Genomic DNA, 19,635 nt, shown 5'->3' with positions numbered 1-19,635 from the left:
ATGTTAAAGAATTGACCCATGCAATTATAGAGGATGATGTCTTAGTCTATTTTCTGTTGCTTCAAAAGAATATTTGATCCAGTATGTATTCTGCACTTAAAAAGAAAGAAAGAAAGAAAGAAAGAAAATCCTAAAACCTGAGACTAGATAATTTATAAAGAAAAGAGGTTTATTTGGCTCACACTTCTGCAGGATGAGAAATTTGAAGGCATGGCCCTGGCATCTGGCGAGGGCTTTCATGCTACATCACAACATGGTGGAGAAGGTCAAACTGAAAGCAGGCACATGCAAAGGGGGGAACCTGAGGGGCGTCCTGGCTTTAAAACAACCCACTGTCACAGAAATTAATCATTCCTATGAGAACCAGATCAGTTGCTTGAGAGCGAGAACTGACTAACTTGAGAACAGCATGAAGCTATTCATGAGGTCTCTGTCTCCATGACCCAGATGCCTTCCCCTAGGCCCCACCTTCCAACACCAGCACACTGAAGATCAAATTTTAACATGAGCTTTGGTGGAGACAAACAAACCGTATCCAAACCGTAGCAGATGGCAAGTCCAAAATCTGCAGGGCAGGGCAGCAATCTGGAGACCCCAGAAAGAGTCATTGTTGCAGCTCAAGGCTGAAGGCCACCTGCTGAAAGAATTTCCTCTGCTCTGAGATATGCTTGAAGAAAAAAAGAAATAAAAAAAAAAAAGAAAAGAATTTCCTCTTGCTCAGAGGAGGTCAGTCTTTTGTTCTAGTTAGGCCTTCAATTGATTGGATAAGGTGCACCCACATTACGAAGGGCAATCTGCTTTCCTCAAAGTCCACTAAATTAAATGTTACTTTCATCTAAAATGCCTTCACAGAAACATCCAGAATAATGTTTGACCCATATCTGGGTACTGTAGCTCAGCCAGGTTGACATAAAATTAACCGTCACAAAACCATACGCTGAAAGTTTTACAACCCCAAGAGTCCTATTAGAATTCTGACGTAGCGGGATGAGTACCAGTTGCCGGGGGAGCCACTGCACATAAAGTTGTTCATAATGCTGGACCTCGCAAAACCATAGATCTACATCAGAGGAGTGAGAAGGAAGTCTGGCAAAGATGGAAACATCATCAGGTAGATGAAAAGTTATGACTGGAAAAGACCATTTTGGCAAACAGAGATCCCCTAACCCTAATCCCTTTCCTTCTGTTTTTGTTTGTTTGTTTGTTTTGAGACAGAGTCTCTCCCTATCACTCAGGCTGGAGTGCAGTGACATGATCTCAGCTCACTGCAACTTCCGCCTCCCAGGTTCAAGGGATTCTCATGCCTCAGCCTCCCGAGTAGCTGGGATTACAGGTACCTGCCACCATGCCTGGCTAATTTTTGTATTCTTAGTAGAGATGGGGTTTCACCATGTTGGCCAGGCTGGCCTCGAACTTCTGGCCTCGTGAACTGCCAGCCTCAGCATCTCAAAGTGCTGGGATTATAGGGATAAGCCACCACTCCAGGACCTTCTGTTTTGTTTCAGAAATTAAACCAAAGACCAGATAGGGGAGACACTGCCTTGTTTTACCTTCAAATATGGTTGGTGGACCAGAGTTCCAACAATCAGACCTTTGGGGCTGAGATAAGTTTTTCCTCCTAACTCCTTTGTGTGGGGAACTGAGACATTTGCTTCCTGTTAGGGAGTTAAAGCTTGTGGCTGTAGAAGAAGGCCTGACTCAGGCATCCCCAAACTTTTTACACAGGGGGCCAGTTCACTGTCCCTCAGACAGTTGGAGGGCTGCCACATACTGTGCTCCTCTCACTGACCACCAACGAAAGAGGTGCCCCTTCCTGAAGTGCAGCGGGGGGCCAGATAAATGGCCTCAGGGGGCCGCATGCGGCCCACAGGCCGGGCTGTTGTTTGGGGACGCCTGGTTTGACTTTTGGTAAAGCTGCAGAAGTCTTAAAGCTCTGAATATAGGGCTTTGGACACGGAGATTCCTGTATACATTCAACAATTATCCTTTGTGCCAGGCTCTGTGGCAACATAGCCATGAACAAAAGCCACAAAAATCCCTGCTTTCCTGAAGTTTACATGCTACCAGGGGAGACGGACAATAGGTAATATGAATACATGAAATACAACATACAGTATGCTAATATAAGTGCTAAGGAAACAAAAAAGGCAGGGAAGGGGACTAGCAAATGCTGGGAACAGATGTTGTCATTTCAGATAAGGTGGCTAAGGAAGGCCTTGCCAAGGAAGTAACATTTGAGTAAAGACCAGAAGCACAAGAGAAGGTGAACAGTGTAGACATCTAAAGAAAAAGTAAAACCGGGTGCGGTGGCTCAAGCCTGTAATCCCAGCACTTTGGGAGGCCGAGGCGGGTGGATCACGAGGTCGAGAGATCGAGACCATCCTGGTCAACAAGGTGAAACCCCGTCTCTACTAAAAATACAAAAAAATTAGCTGGGCATGGTGGTGCGTGCCTGTAATCCCACCTACTCAGGAGGCTGAGGCAGGAGAATTGCCTGAACACAGGAGGCGGAGGTTGCGGTGAACCGAGATCGCGCCATTGCACTCCAGCCTGGGTAACAAGAGCGAAACTCCGTCTCAAAAAAAAAAAAAAAAGCCAGGAGCGGTGGCTCACGCCTGTAATCCCAGCACTTTGGGAGGCCGAGGCGGGTGGATCACGAGGTCAACAGATCGAGACCATCCTCATCAACGTGGTGAAACCCCATCTCTACTAAAAATACACAAAATTAGCTGGGCATGGTGGCGCGTGCCTGTAATCCCAGCTACTCAGGAGGCTGAGGCAGGAGAATTGCCTGAACCCAGGAGGCGGAGGTTGCGGTGAGCCGAGATCGCGCCATTGCACTCCAGCCTGGGTAATAAGAGCAAAACTCCGTCTCAAAAAAAAAAAAAAAAAAAAAAAAAAAAGTATTCTAAGTAGAAGAGTAATTGCAAGGGCCATTGTTGTGGGTGGAATTCTTTACCCCCGCCAAAAGATATATTGAAGTCCTGTGACTTCAAAGATATGTTGGTACCTGTGAAATATGACCTTATTTGAAGACAGGGTATTTGTAGATCAAGTTAAGATGAGGTCATTAGTGTGGGCCCTAATCCAATATGACTGGTGTTTATATGAGAGGACACAGAAACAAGAGACAGAGGGAGAATGCAGTGTGACAATGAAAGGGAGATTCAAGTGGTGCAACCGCAAACCAAGGAATGCCTAGGGCCGACTGCCACTGCCAGAGTCTCAGGAGAGGCAGGCAAGAGTTCTCTCCTACAAGTTTTAGTGGGAGCATGCCCGGGTTAACACCTTGATTTTGGACTTCTCACTCCGGAACTGTGAGAGAATACATTTCTGTTGTTTTGAGCCAGCCAGTTTGTGGTATTTTGCAATGGCAGCCCTAGGAAATGAATCCAGCCATAAAACAGGAATGTGCCTGGCATGTTGAAGGAAGATAGAGGCCAATGTAGCATGGGAGGGAGTCATAGGTGATGAGATCAGAGAGGTGACACAGCAGATGGTGAGATGGTATGGCACCTTAGGGTCAGAGATGTGACACGATCTGACTTACCCTTTAATGGGCTCACATATGGTTATAACTGTGTGTTGCATCCATGGCTGAAGGGAGATGGATAGAAGAACTCAGACTATATTAAGGACACTAGATAATCACAGGAAGCATTGAGATAGGTACCAAATTGTGTACATACTAATCACTGTGCTTATAATTAAATCTTTCATTTGCTCTTTAGGTATATTTTAATCTGTAACGTTAATGCATAGCTAATTTTTAAAAGATGAAATTGAAAATTTTATTTTCAAAAAAAGACTACTAGGTGGCAAAGCATGAATTTGCTGACCTCAGCTGACCACATTAGTGACTGTCTGGGTTGCTTAGACCATAATCATGGCATACCCCTCACCTGGTGTCATAGACAAGGAGACCCATTGGCTAGATTTCCCTTCTAAGAAGGACTTGCTATTTAGTCAGGGGAAATATGGTCAGCAGACAGCCTTCACTCCTTCAGGGTTTGTTCCAGCTGCAGAAAACAGGCTATCTTGTGGCTGGTTGTAAGACAGAGAAACTCAATTGAGTTAGCTTAAGAGATAGGAAATGCATTTATAAAGGATTAAGAGTATCTCACAGAACCCAACTGTCATAACTCATGAAGAACTGCAAATGGAAGAAGATGGCTCCCTGTTTCTGTATCTCTCAGTCATCATCATCATCATCATCAGGTGTTCTGTCTATACTTCTCATGGTAGATCAACTCTCAACTCTCACAGCTCATGAGATGACATGACCCAAAACAGAAGTCCCAAAATGTCACCCTCAGTTGCCCTTATTCTCTGCCACCTTGGTCCAATGCTTGTAGCCAACTAATCCTGTCTCTCTAGATTCCCAGGAGAGATGGTCTGACTGGGCTCTATCCTTGGTCAGATGTCCACTCCTAGCCAATCAACTATAGCTGGACACTGGGCCATTTTGAATGGAAAACTGCCCTTCTCCCAAAGCTGTGGACGAAATTTATTTTCTAAGAAGAGATGTGATGTTGGGAAGGATATGTAGTGCATCTCCAGCACAAAAATCCTCACAGCTGTGATATTGCAGAAAAAATGTTCAAGAAGCCACATAATCAGTTTTGAGTTATTGTTCTGCCATGTATTAATTGTATGAACTCAAATGGGATCAATTAAACTTTTAAGCCTCTGTTTCAATTGAAAAATTTTACATTTTTTTGATGGGCACTAGGCTATGTAATAGAAATATAGAAATAAAAGATACAGTCTCTGCTTGTAGACAGATGCTTGCAGTCTAGTGAAGCAGGCAGGTAGGAAAGCCAATAACTACAGTTGTAGGTGATATGGTACCACTGAGGGTACCACCTAGTGATGGAGAGAGCACACCTGGGGGAGGTGCCTTCCTTGCCTTTTGCAGTGTGTGGGTGTGTGGGAGTGCATGGTGTGGACAGAAGAGAAGAGGAAGGGAGAAGAATGGGGAAAGCTTCCTAGAGGAGGTCAACCTGGGGTGGGAACTTGATAGGCAGGCAGGAGATAAATGTGGGGAGGGGGAAGCATACCCATGCAAGGACAGCACCACATGCTGAATCACAAATATTTGAAAGAGGTTAGTAATCTCAGACACATGCAAATGGGAGGGCAGGGCCAAAGTAAAGAACAGCATCTGGCATGGAGCCAGGCAGCTGTGGTGGGGTGGCAAGAGATGAAGCTCCTCTGATTGAAAAGGAAGACATGTGGGCAAGTGCTCTGAAAACAAAAGGTACTACAGACACAACAGTGTTGAACATGGAGTGTTGATTATGTGAAACCAGGAGCTACATTGTGTCATGAACGTGTCTCTGTGAGGCAGGTAATACCATCTTCATTTTAAAGGGTTTTATTTGAGTCATAGTCCCAAGGTCACATGGTGTCTTGGATTGGGTTCTCTCAGAAGTGGACCCTGAGAAAAGGATTCAAGCAAAGGTAGTTTTTTGTGGGGGTGATCCTAGGAAACCCCAGTCAGAAAGCAGGGAAGCAAGGTGCAGAAGAAGAGAAGGAGCTGATAAGGTGTGTGCTATCAAGGATGTTACCACTGAGGGCACCTGGAGCTCAATCCCACTGGAAAATGTGGGAAGACAGTGAGGAGTATGCCTCCAAAGTATTTCTACTAAGAGGCAAGGAAGCTGGGGTGTTTCTCTCCAAATCTCCATCTGTCACTGTTTGAGGACTATTTCTCAGATGTTAACTCTGGAATTCCCAGCTTCTCTTGCATAGGGGCCCAGCATGCTCTTCAGGTAGTGAGTCACAAGTGTTTGCAGTAAGTGGACTTCAGAGTGCACAGAGGATCGCTGAGAGATTAAGGGCAGACCACTGACAGCATGTGCTATGCACAAGCAGTAAGGAGGGTAGCAAGAGATTGGTCCCAAGGAGCCTGGCTTGGGTTTTAACAGTATCACACTATTTCCCAAATGTAGAGTGTTATTAATAAACATATTTATACTGATATAGTAATTTTCAGAAACCACAGTATTGAGCCTAGAATAGAGGGAGTCAGTTGTCCTCAATGATTGACACATAATGGATACTTAATGAATATTTTTGGATGAATGTTTTAAAAAGTCAAAACACAACTAATTCAGTGTTATTTAGCTATAAAGAGTCTTTCACTAGAAATCAGAAGATTTGGATTGTAGTTTGAGTTCTGCCACCAGTTTTGGGACCTTAGGGAAGCCATGTAGATTAACTGAGCTTCACTTTTCTCATTTCAAAACCTCATTTTATTACCCACCCCACTTGCCTACTGTTAGATCTGTTGTGATAATGAAATGTGATAATGAATGTGAAAAGTCAGAAGTGTGGCAAACTAAGAAGTAATCCTGTATCTCTGCATTGAGTTTGGATCTGGAAGAATTTGGGCCTTTGGTGTCCCAGGACTGAGAACCATGTACTGTGAGGCCACCAAGTCCATCAGTCAGGGCTCTTGGTTGTAACAGGCTCTAACTCTGACTATCTTAGTAAAAAAAAAAAAAAAAAAAAGAGTTTATGACAGAGATAGTAGGAAGATCACAGAATTGACAAGAAGGCTGGAGAAACAAGTTTGGAAAATGGACAGGAACTGAAAGAGAACCACAGGGAAGACCACACCCCAGAAATATCCTAGTTAAAATGCTGCTTCCTCTCCCACTGAGCAGTGGACACCAGTGCTGCCACCAGCATAAACTAAACTGTCCCAGTTTCTTGGGTCATTCGCTTCAAACTTAGAGTCTCAGGCAATAATATCAGGGGGGCCAAGATTAGGTCATATGCTTGTACACCAGCTGCCAGGGACCCAGGAGGGCAACTGTCTGGCCTCTTTTCCAGCTTCCATGAGGGGAAGACACATTCTACCTCCCAGCATGTCTCATGCAATGGCAGTTTCCCCAGACACAGAAAAGGGGCTCAGATGCCGGGCAGCCAAGAAGAATATAAGTTCCATCCAAGTCAGAACATAGGGAAAGTGGGGATACCCGTTGAAAATTGAAAAACCAAGATAAAGAGAAGGTCGTGATTTACTGAGTAGCAACATTGACTTGAGAGTTTATTAACCAAGAACTGTTCAAGGTGCTTGGTACAAAGAGGACTAAGACACAGGAACCGGCCTCAAGGTGCTCTAACCAGTTAGGAAACATATATTAAAACAAAATGTGATAGGAATGGCTATAACTGAGATGTAACAAAATTTAACGGGGCCAAAAAATAAAGGATTGATGCTGGGGATCACGTGGGTGGTCAGGAAAGCTTTCACAGAGATGGGTCTTGAAGGATGGAAAGAGAAAGAATCCAAAGAGCATTAGAAGCAGAGCTACCTCTGGTATCTGTTAATCTTTCTAACTAGCCAGAATCTGGGTCCTGGTATTTCCTGCTCAATTCTTTCCTACTGCCACCAACCACAACACATATGCTACTACAATTAAGGTCTAAAATTAGTATGATTAAGGTCTAAGCAATGTGAGGGTATTGTTCAAGCCAGGATTTTCTCCTTTGGCTCTCCCCAAACTCTCTAGTGCAGAGTGATATTGGCAAAAGTTATTGCTGCTTTTGTTGTTTTTAGCTATTTTAGATGAAAGCATATACTCAGACCTGAGCTGGTTTGTTTGCTTATTTTTAGACATGGTATTCTCACTCTGTCACCCAGGCTGGAGTACAGTGGCACAATCAGAGCTCACTGTAACCTTAAACTCCTGGGCTCAACCAATCCTCACACATCAGCCTCCAGAGAAGCTAGGACGACAGGCACATGTCACCATACCTGCTACTTTTATTTTTATTTTTTTGTAGACACAGTGTTGTTATACTTCTCAGGCTGGTCTCAAACTCCTGGGCTCAAATGATCCTCCTCCCTTGACCTCCCAATGTTGGAATTACAGGAATGAGCCACCACGCCCAGCTAGACCTGAGTTTAAATAATGGCTCAACCACTGACTAAAATCTCTCTGAGCCTTGATTTTCTCAAAGATAAAATGGGAATCAAAAATACTTGCCTTCCAAGTATTCCAAGGACTTTTGAAGATTAACTGAGTTAGTGTTTGCAAAGTGCCAGTGATCGGCAGTTACCGCTGCTGGTCTGAAGCAGTTCTCTGAAAATCTGCTGAAGCGGAGACCTTACTGTTCTTTCCCTTTGACCTCAGGGGTTTCATACAGTGGGTGAGGAGATTCTAAGAAGGTAATGTGTTCCAAGAGAGAAGGGACCCAGAGGTTCCACCAAAAATGTAAGAATATATGGAGGAAGCACATACGAGCTGCTTTCAAAGCCTGACACTGTGGGGGGACTGAGAACCTGGCTCCTGAGTCCAGAGAGGCTTTCCAATCCCACAAGAACGATTTCAAAAACAGCCCTCTTGGCACTCGTGACGTTTGCCTCTGCCCATTTCAAGGAGGAAACAATTCACCCAGATGCAGGCCGGCTCAGGCTGCCTTCTCTAGCAAGATCAAGCCAAGAACTCCAAAGGGTGGAGGACAGCACATTCGTGAAGCAGCCGTTTTCACATACTGTTCCCACACAGCCTTTGAAAATGTGTGCCGTGTAACAGGTTGAATAACGCTGGTGGAGTCACACTGTGTCCATTCAGAATAACAAGTATGATATTTGAGAGGAATTAGCTATGGGCTGGATAAATCTTTAACAAACAGGGCAGATACAGATGTGAAAATGCTGTGTGGCTTGGAACAGACACCAAATTATGTGCAGTATGAATTTAAATCCCCTTTCCGAAATTCCTGTCATATAATTTAGTAGTCTCTTCTTACTAATAAACAATGGTGTTCTATTCCAACCTTGGACTTCTAGGTAAATTCTGACCATTCATTCATTAAACAGCTATATGTTGAAGACTTACCACATGCCAGGCATTGCAATGGGTATAGAGGTTCCGGATTCTGATTCTGCAGAAAGGAGAGGAGATTGTTTGGTAGACATTCAGGGCTTCTTCCTTCAAACATTATTTGTGGGAAAGCATGAACATCTCCCCTGTCTGCATATGCAGAAAATAATTTCATGTGGAATGGAGTAGTTCTGGTGTTCACTGGGCTCATCATCCCATCTGGGGGTAGGCCCAGGATTGGGAAGGCTAGAGCAGCCAAGCATGTTGCTATGGTAACTTGGCATTAACACACCTTAGCTCTTTTGTGTTGCCCCCAAATTACCTTTAAAACTAGTGTACATTTTCAGAATGTGGAAAGCTTTTCTTAATTTTCACACGGCCGGTTATAAAGGCATTTTTCAAGGCACTGAGGCAAAAGGAAGGTCCCTTTTTTTTGAGGCTGAGGCTATGCTGATGCTGTTTTCTAGGCCAGAAGCATAATCAGGATCCAGACTATCTTACTCTTTCATGGGAGATTTCACTTTCAAATCTCTTTCACATATGTTATTGCACTTTTATTGCTACCTTGTTTTAAACTCCTGCTTAAGCAATCCTAAAGGGCAAGAAAATGAACCCACTAAACATTTATGCCTCAAAATGAGCATGTGAGGTTGGAACTCATACTTCTATTTTACAAATGAAAGAACTAAGGCTTGAACAAGGTCACACGGTTAGTAAATAAAGGATGAGGACGGGAACCAGGCCTTTAGGTTGCAGATCTGGGGTCTTTCTGTTATACCTTCACAGACTCCCAGTATCTTCCAGCCTTTGTTACTTTATAAAAGTATAGATGCATACAAAGCAGTGACTAGTTTGTGCTTTTCTTTAAGAAAAAAAAGCTTTATTGAAGTTTTCGTATGTATATTATATATTTTTTCATAAAATTTACCTACTGCAAACATACCATTTAATAATTTTTTAAAAATTGATAACAGCTTTTTAAGGATGTTATTCACATACCATACAATCTGCCTACTTAAAGTGTGCATCCTGTGGTTTCTGGTATATTCAGAGAGTTGCATAACCACAATCAATTTGAGGACATTTTTATTATTTCAAAAATAAACCATGTACCTTATACTATCACATCTGAATCCTCCCATCCACCCTACCACTCCCAAGCCTAAGCAACTCCTAATCTACTTTCTACCTCTATATATTTGCCTAATCTGAACATTTCATATAAATGGTTTCATATAACACGTGGTCTTTTGTCACTGCCTTCTTTCACTTAGCATAATGTTTTTCGAGATTCGTCCTTGCTGAAGCATGTAACCACTTTATCCTTTTTATGGCCAAGTAATACTCCATGGTGTGAATATAGCACCTTTTATCATTTTAGCAGCCAATGGACATTTGAGTCGTTTCTACCTTTTGACTATTATGAGTAATGCTGCTATGAATATTTGTGTACAGGTTTTTGTGTGGACATATGTTTTCATTTTTCTTGGGTATATACTTAGGAGTGGCATTGTCAAATGATAACTCTACGTTTTTTTTTTTGAGGAACTTCCAGATTGTGTTTTCCAAAGTGGCTGCACCATTTTATATTCCCTTTATATTGAGGGCTCCCACTTTTCTATGCCCTCACTGACACAGTCTGCTTTGCCGTTTTCATTTAACATTATTTCATAGATACATTTCCATGTTCACATGGTTGTCATTTTTAATGGTTACACAGCATTCCAAATCAGTTAGTCAGACATTATTTTAAAATTACTTTAAAGCTGAGGACTTGGGTTGTTTTCAGTTTTGTGCCATTAGAAATAGTGGGACCAGAGTCTGTACCACTTACTACATTCTTCCTTTAGCTATGTCGTTGAGATATGTTCCAAAGTGGAACAAAGGACACTCACAGATCATGTACTGCTTCCCTGGTTACTCTGCAGAAAAGTTGGCTATACCTAAAACGCTATCAGCAACAAAACGCTTATCTCCCAATATAAGGTTTTGTTGCTTTATTCATATATATTAATGATATGGATAGTGTATTAGTCTGTTCTCACACTGCTAATAAAAACATACTCACGACTAGATAATCTTTAAAGGAAAGAGGTTTAATGGACTCACAGCTCCATATGGCTGGGGAGGCCTCACAATCATGGCAGAAGGCAAAGGAGAAGCAAAGCTGTGTGTTTCATGGCAGCAGGCAAGAAAGCTTGTAGAGAGAAACTCCCATTTATAAAACCATCAGATCTCATGAGACTTATTCACTACCACGAGAACAGTACGGAGAAACCGTCTCCATGATTCAATTATCTCCACCTGGCCTGGCCCTTGACACATGGGGATTATTACAATTCAAGATGAGATTCAGGTGGAGACACAGCCAAACCACATCAGGTACATAATATAACCTTATTTTTTATTTTCTTATTTTATCTTGAGACAGAATCTCACTCTGTTGCCCAGGCTGGAGTGCTGTGGTACGATCTTGGCTCACTGCAACCTCTCCCTCCCAGGTTCAAGTGATTCTCCTGCCTCAGCCTCTTTAGCAGCTGGAAATTACAGGCATACACTACCACACTCAGCTAATTTTTCTATTTTTTAGTAGAAACAAGGTTTCGGCATATTGGCTGGGCTGGTCTCAAACTCCTGGCCTCAGCTGATCCGCCTGCCTCTGCCTCCCAACTTGCTAGAATTACAGGCGTGAGCTACAGCACCTGGCCTGAATCTTAACAATCTTAGGTTGTTTCAATTTGCATTTCTTTTATTGCTGGTGAACTCAGAATATTTTAACAGCCATCAGGTGTTACTCTAAGCTATCCATCCAAAAAAGCCAAGAAGTGCAGGAGAATCTAGGGTCATAGCAAAGGGCAGAAGACGGAGCTTAAAAAAATTCCCTGGGTGCTTACTTCGGCAGCACATATACTAAAATTGGAACAATGTAGAGAATATTAGCATGGCCCCTAGGAAGGATGACATGCAAATTCGTGAATCGTTCCAAAAATAAATAAATAAAATAAAAATAAAAAATAAAAAATAAATCCCTGGGTTTGGGCTAGGCATAGTAGCTCATACCTGTAGTCCCAATACTTTCCGAGACTGAGGAGGGCAGATCACCCGAGGTCAGAAGCTCAAGACCAGCCCAACATGGCAAAACCTCATCTCTAGTAAAAATATAAAAATTAGTCTGGGCATGGTGGAAGGTGTCTATAATCCCAGCTACTCAGGAGGCTGAGGCACGAGAATCACTTGAACCCAGGAGGCGGAGGCTGCGGTGAGCTAAGATTGCACCACTGCACTCCAGCCTAGGTGACAGAACAAGACTCCATCTTAAAAAAGAAAGAAAGAAATTCCCTGGGCTTGGGGAGCATGAGCTCAGGAGGTTTGTTTGATAGGGTGACTTGGTTCCAACAATGCTCAGCTCTGCTCTCTTGGATCAAGATTCCAAATTTCTGGGGAAATCTTGTGGGGAAGCAACACCGATTAAGAAAGTGAGGAAGATTGAGTCATGTGATGGGGACACAGCTCTGGAGGACGACCTCTATGTATTAGAGGCAGATATCAAAGAAAAAAGAGATGGCAAGAGCTGGACAGTCTTTGCAGAAGTTATTTATGACATTCCCACAGTTTCTGAACTGGTCTTCTTGTCTCTAGTCTTACATTTCACAAACTCACATTCTGCCAGAATGATCTTCCAAAATACAAGTCTGAGAGAAAAAAAAGACAAATATAGGCATGAAATCCTTCTTCAACTCCTACTAAGTCTGGGACTTTGAGCAATAGCAACTACCATCTGAGTCCCTGAGATCTGCCGGCACTGTGTCAGTACTTTACATGTGTTACTTCTACTGCCCATGACCATTCTGCAAGGTAGATATTATAATTACTGTGCAAAAGAAGAAAGTGAGACTCAGAAGGAATTAGTAAACTTGTCCTAGGGGCCCTGACTGGCAAGTAGCAGAATTTACCTGTTGACTCAAGGCATTTATTACTGGATTATACTCCCTCTCTGAGATTTTCAGTGTCTTCGTTTATAAAGTGAGTATAACTTTTTTGTTTTTCAGGATTGATGTTAGAATTAGGCAATACTGGCTACATAATTTGTGGGGCTCATTGCAAAATGAAAATGCAGGATAGCCCCTTGTAATGAAATTATTAAGAATTTTAAGAGAGTAACAGCAGGGCATTCAACTAAGTGTGAGGCTCTTTTTTTGATAAGCACCAAACACCCAAACATATCAGGATGTGAACATCTTTGGGGGACCATTATTCAGCCTACCACAATAATAATATTCTGTTTCTTATTATTTTGTTTTCCTTATTTCATGCTTCAGTGGTTTCAGAATAAAATTCAAACTCTTTTTCAGGACATGGCTAGCCCATTGTGATCTGACCCATGCCCCTCATTCTAATTTCAATTCTTTCTACTCCCCCACATGCATTGAACAAGATGTGATTTTTCTGTTGCAATCTGCTGTCACTTGCTGACCAGGCTCTTTCATACTGTTATTTCTGCACAGAATATCCTCCCCCATTTCCCCTTTTCACCATCCTTCTCTTTCAGTTTTGTCTGATTTGTTGTTGTTGTTGTTGTTGTTAACACTTAGCCCAGGTTTTCTCTTGGAAAAAAAATCACTCCACCGCTTATGATCCTGGAAAAGTTTCTTTGTTTCTCTATTTTCAAATCTAAAAAATGAAAATCATAGAATAGCACCTGCATTATTGTGAGGCTCAAATGACATAATCCACATAAAGCCTTTGGCAGACTGCCTGTCAGATGGTGAGTGCCCACAAAAAATTATCTATAATTATCATAAATACTCTTTGAACTTCCCCCATGGTGATATAAGAGCTTTCCCCCTCTGTCCTCTACTAGCAACCAGTGCATGGAAGGTGGCAGGCTTTCCTGTAATTTACTGCTCATGTGTAAGTCTTTTCTGCTGTACTGACCATTCTTTGAGATCAAGAGCTCAATTGTTCATTTCCATATCTTTAGTGCCTAGCACAGGGTTTGGACATATGGCAAGTTAATATTTATTGAAGCAAAATAGGGAAATAACTCTTAGAAGGACACATGCTAATTCTGTTCTCAGAATATTTTTTTAAACATTCATTCCATTCTTATGTTCCTGCAGTACAAGTCTAAAAATATTTCATTTGTCTACCTTCTATTTAAATAAAAGTGCAGCATTAACAAAACCTACCCTGTTGTGCCAAATTTCCTTTTGTCTTCCTTGCTCTAGCTACTTCCTCTTTTTTTTCTTTGTACTTCCTCCTGGTAAAGGTCATTTCATTCTGTGTCATAATCCTACCTTTTATATATATATAAAAAAATAGTGTCAATGTTTTTCCCAAAATATGCATTATTGCAAGCTTCCCAAAAAGCTGTGTAGTCGTTACCCGTAACAAGGGAAGCCCCACCCTTCCTTTCCCGCCCGGTGCTGCAGCCCTTGAAGTCTCCAGGGTATCTGTAACTTTAGCACGGAGTCAGTATGAGCTCCCTCTCCTGGCAGGTTACAGTCATGCTAAAACTAGACACAGGGCTAGAGTATCCCAGTCACACATCCAGAAATGATTATAAAGCATGAGATAACTCAGGTCTGTCTGTTCCCTGAGCTCAGATTTCAGGAAAGTATGAAGCTATCTGATTTATTTACAAAATCGTTTGCTTGAAAGGCATCATAGAGATCTGAATCTCATCCTACCACTTGGAGAAAAGAAGCTGCACCGTTTAGTGAAAAGAATAAGAACTTGGATTTATGCCATGTTCTACCACTTACCTAGCTGGCTGCTCTTCTGGCAAATTACTAATATCTGTAAGCCTCTGTATCTTCAACTTCAGGGCCACATAAGACCTATTCTACCTACCTTATAGGGTAGATGCAAATTTTAAAACAATATAAAAACAGTGCTACTTATTGGGTACTAGCTATGCTTCAGGCACTGATAGGTGCATTATCCTTATTTTGCATAAGAGGAAGCCACAGTTCAAGGAGTTGTCATATAATAGGGAAAGTTAACACATGGAGAGTCAGGATTCAAACCCAGGTCTTTCTGACTCAAAAGCCTTTTTTGATGTTGTTTTCCGTTTAATTATACTAGACTGATGTTCACGAATCATGCATCTGAAAACATTTTGTGTGGAGAGTAAAATTCTATACTACAAAGGTTAATTTTTATTCTATAGATGATAAAGTTGAGGCCCAGAGAAGTGCAGTATATTTCCCTCAGAGTTGGTGGCAAGTCCAACTCAATTTGATTGATTAAGGACTCAGTTGTAGGTACTCAACAGCGCTGTCAGGTGTGCAGGCTACTCGGGTGTTGAAGTGTAGCTGCACCTGGTGAAAGGGAAATCCAACAAAGGTGTCAGGTACTTTGGATTTTTTTCCACATGCTTTCCACTTTGTGGTCGCACTAGACAACTTAGGTGACACAATCTCAGTGATACTGTTCAGGTCACAAAAGCTTCCTGAGTCCTTGTAGTGAAACACAGGAGGCCCTCTGCGTGACTTGGTCCCAGCATCAGTCTCCAGCTTCATCTCTCATTAGGTCTACAGGGTCATCATCTAGCTCCAAACCTCCTCCTCAGTATTGCTGAACTGCTTACAGCTTCTGGAATGTACCACATGGATTTGTGCCTCAAAATCTCCATTCCTTTACTTAGAATACATTTCATGCACTGAGCATCTACTCATTTTGCAAGACTCTACTTAAATGTCACGTTTTGGATACAGTCTTATTTTATCTCCTACCACCTCTCCCCACTTAAGATAGAATTCACCATTCTCTCCTTTGGGCCTCTAATATCTCCTCTACATATTTTTGCATTGGGACATATAACATATAACATTTTTATTGCACCAGTAAAAGTGTTTTTTTTGCATGTATGTCTGTTAACACCTTAAGGATAAGGACTACCTTATTTGCCTTTGCATCTTGAGTTTTTCGTATTCTGAGCACTTGGGGGCAGAGTATGATGGCCAGCTAACCCAACAACTCCACCCGACTTATCTTTTGCCTGCTTCCTCTATAAAAGCCAGAAGAAATGAACCACTTTTCCCAACCTCCCTTGCAACAATTAGACACTACACCCAAAAAAGTTCTGCCCAATAAGATATGAGCAAAGATCTTAGGGAGCAGCAGACTGCTTCTAGGAGCACTTTTGTGATTCTGATAAAAGGGCCAGAGTGACTAATGAAAACTGTCTCCCTTTCATTCTGTCTTGAATACAAACATAATACTTGAGTTGAGGTGGCATCATCTTGTAACCATTAAGGAAAAGCCCAAAAGGCCACTGAATCACTGAACAAATGCAGCTGCTGGATTTATGTTACATGAGAAAATTGTACCCTCACTGATTCAGTCTGCTGTGGTTGGGTCATCTGTTACTTGTACCTGAGACCATTCCTAAGTAATCTATTAATTAATATTTTTTTGTCACTTAAAAACAGATAATTTTTTATTTCAAAGGCTTTCAAATGTTTAGTTCCAGAAACTTCTCCCCAAGAGGAATTTTAAACTAAGCCCAATAAGTAACGTTGATGAAAGGAGAGGGGCTCTGACTGAAGAGGATAGGAGATTGCTATGTGGACTACCTTTTCTGACCCTTTCTATTCCCCAGTAGCCCCTAAGACACCTATTTGGAACTCCTACAGCTTCTCTGAATACTCTCTAACACTTGATGGGAGTGTAAATTTGAACAGCCTCTTTTGTGCACAGTTTGGCAGTTTGAGGACAATTCCTATCGTGTTGTTACATTATGTAATCTTTGACTCAGCAATTCCGTTTCTAAGCATGTATCCACAGAAATACTGGCATTGTTGTACAGAGATGTGTATATATGTAAAAGGTGGTTCATTACTGAATTGCCTAAAGGTTAAAAAAAAAGAAAGAAAAAATTTAAAAGCAACATAAATGTCCATTAGGGAACTGATTAGTTACTTTATAGCACATTTACCCTCTGGCATATTCCGCACCCATTACTGATATTGAAAGGTCTCCAAGATATATTAAAAGTAATATACCTTTAACATATATTTTTAAAGTAACTCATAAAATAGTATTATAGAAAAGCCATATGACTGCATAAAATATACAATGTAGGTAGGTAAATGCATAGAAAAAATATCTTGAATGAAGATAATGTTAACAGTGATTACTTTTGGGTAGTGAGATTGAGAGAGAGAGCTTCAACATTTTACTTTGTAAACCAGTACATTGTTTGAAAAATCATCATGTATTTATTTTTCATATGTAAAAAATAGAAAATAGTACCTTGCCAAAGAAGATAAACTGGGCCAGGCGCGGTGGCTCACACCTGTAATCTCAGCACTTTAGGAGGCTGAGGCAGGCAGATCACCTGAGGTTGGAAGTTCAAGACCAGCCTGACCAACATCGAGAAACCCCAACTCTACTAAAAATACAAAATTAGAATGGCATGGTGGTGCATACCTGTAATCCCGGCTGCTCAGGAGGCTGAGGCAGGAGAATTGCTTGAACCTGGGAGGCGGAGGTTGCAGTGAGCTGAGACTGGGCCATTGCACTCCAGCCTGGGTAACAAGAATGAAACCCCACCTCAAAAAAAAAAAAAAAAAAAACAAACAAAAAAAACCAAACAAAACCAGATAAACAAATTATAAATAAGCACATAAAAAGATGTTCAACATCATATATCATCAGGGTACTACAAATTTAAAAAACAATGAGATACCACCACCTATTAGAATGGCAAAAATCCAAGATACTGATAGCACCAAATGCTGGTGAGGATATGGGGAAATGAGAAAGCTCATTAATTGCTAGTGGGAATGCAAAATGGCAAAGCCACCTCGGAAAATAGCTTGGCAGTATCTCATAAAACCAAACATCTTTTTACTATAAGATCCAAATTACGGTTTTTGGTATTTAACCAAATAAGTTGAAAACTCATGTCTATACAAAACCCTGCACACAAATGTTTATAGCAGCTTTATTCATAATTGACAAAACTTAGAAGCAACCAAGATGTTCTTCAGTAGATGAACTGGTGAATAAACCATCGTACATTCAGAAGATGGAATGTTTTTAGCACTAATAAGGAATGAGCTATTAAGCATGAAAAGAATGGCATTGTCTCTGTTCTCTATGAAAGACATAAAGGAAACTTAAATGCATATAATTATACCAACTAATAGAAGACAACTTGAAATGGCTCCATACTTCATGACTCCAACTATATGACATTCTGGAAAAGACTAAACTACAGAGACAGTACAAAACATCACTGGTTGCCAGGGGTTCCCAGGAATGGAGGGATGAATAGACAGAACAAAGAGAATCATTAGAGTAATGAAACTACTTTGTATGACACTGTGGTGGATACTTGTCATTACATATTTGTCAAAACCCATCCATATACATAAAGCACCAAGAGTAAAGCCTAATGTAAACTATGGACTTTGGGTGGTAAAAATGTGTCAATGTAGGTTCATTCATTGGAATAAATGTACCACTCCAGGACAGGATGTTGACAGTGGGAGAGACCATGTGTGCATAGGGGCAGAGGATACACAGGAACTCTTAATTTTGCTGTGAACCTAAAACTGCCCTAAAAAATAGTTTGTTTAAAAAATAGAAAAAATAAACAAGACTTAGCCCGACATGCTTTATTAATTTTTTTTCATTTTTGTGACAGGGTCTTGCTCTGTTACCTAGGCTGGAGTGCAATGGTGTGATCACAGCTCACTGTAAACTTGAACTCGTAGGCTCAAGCAATCCTTCCGCCTTAGCCTCCCAAATATCTGGCACTACAGGTATATGCCACCACACCCAGCTAGCTTTTTTAGTTTTATTTTTTGTGGAGACAGGCTCTTGCTATGTTGCCCAGGCTGATGTGAAACTCCTGGCCTCAAGTGAGCCCCCTGCCTCAGCCTCCCACAGCTCTGGGATCACAAATGGAAACCACCATGCCTAGCCTAGCCCAATGTGTTTATTCAACAGGATGGACTAGGTGCTGTGAGGGTACAATGAAATTTAAGACATAGTTCCTGTTCTCAAAGTGCTTGAATATAATAATACAGTGAAGTTATAAAACTATACTATTCTATAAAGCAGATTTTTAAAAAAGTGCTATAAGAAAAATACAAGTAATTGATTATGAGAGTCTGGAGAAAAGAATGACTTCCTCTCTTCTGATTGGGTGGAATATACGAATACTTCACTACAGCAGAAGCATATGAGTTGGATCTCAAAACATAAATACATTCTTGTCAGATAGAGTGGCAAGGGAACAGGAAGAGCACTCTAGGCAGAGGGAACAGCAAAAAGAGGCCTGAAAATGTGTATTATATGTGAGGAATGGTGGCTGCCTGGGTGGCTATCATGTAAGATAAGTAAAGGGATACCTTGGGAAATAAAACTGGAAAGGAAGGGTGAGGTAAAAGCATGCCAAATCTTGTAAACCCCATGCTGAGCTGTTTATATATATATATATATATATATATATATATATATATATATATATATATGACCCTTTATATATATAGAGGGTTAACACAGGTAGGCCAAGTCAATCACTGGTGGACTAGATCCATTGTCTTGCAGCCGGGACAGGAGTTAAGAGGCATTGGTGTCTGTCCAGGGGCCTGGGCCAGGGTTCAAGAAGGGTAGGTTCTGATGAGCCCACACTCTGAAGTCTGCATTGGGAGCACCAAATGTTTGAACTCCTGGGCTCAAACAATCCTTCTGCCTCAGGAAGACTGTGGGGTTGTGCCAACAGCTCACTAAGGGCATCTACTGCCTTTTGCATCTGAGCAACTCTGGCCTCCTTGCT

At 41.5% G+C, this 19,635-nt stretch overlaps 1 long non-coding RNA gene and 1 other non-coding gene across 2 annotated transcripts in view; one reads left to right on the top strand and one right to left on the bottom strand.

Annotated features, from left to right (window-relative positions):
- Positions 1 to 11,726: 11,726 nt before the first annotated feature.
- LOC120361001 (U6 spliceosomal RNA) lies at positions 11,727 to 11,832 on the top strand. Its single transcript, XR_005577366.1, has one exon. It is a non-coding gene; the product is annotated as a U6 spliceosomal RNA (small nuclear RNA).
- A 5,450-nt stretch (positions 11,833 to 17,282) lies between these two features.
- LOC141584798 (uncharacterized) overlaps positions 17,283 to 19,635 on the bottom strand; it is a 50,380-nt gene continuing 48,027 nt past the window's right edge. The window contains exon 3 of the long non-coding RNA XR_012517983.1: positions 17,283 to 17,399. This is a non-coding gene — a long non-coding RNA (uncharacterized LOC141584798). The remainder of the gene's footprint in view (positions 17,400 to 19,635) is intronic.

The sequence above is a fragment of the Saimiri boliviensis genome, chromosome 6, assembly GCF_048565385.1.
Source record: "Saimiri boliviensis isolate mSaiBol1 chromosome 6, mSaiBol1.pri, whole genome shotgun sequence".
Classification (NCBI taxonomy): domain Eukaryota; kingdom Metazoa; phylum Chordata; class Mammalia; order Primates; family Cebidae; genus Saimiri; species Saimiri boliviensis.
The sequence above is the reverse complement of the archived record's forward strand: the minus strand, read 5'-3'. Positions and strand labels throughout refer to the sequence as shown.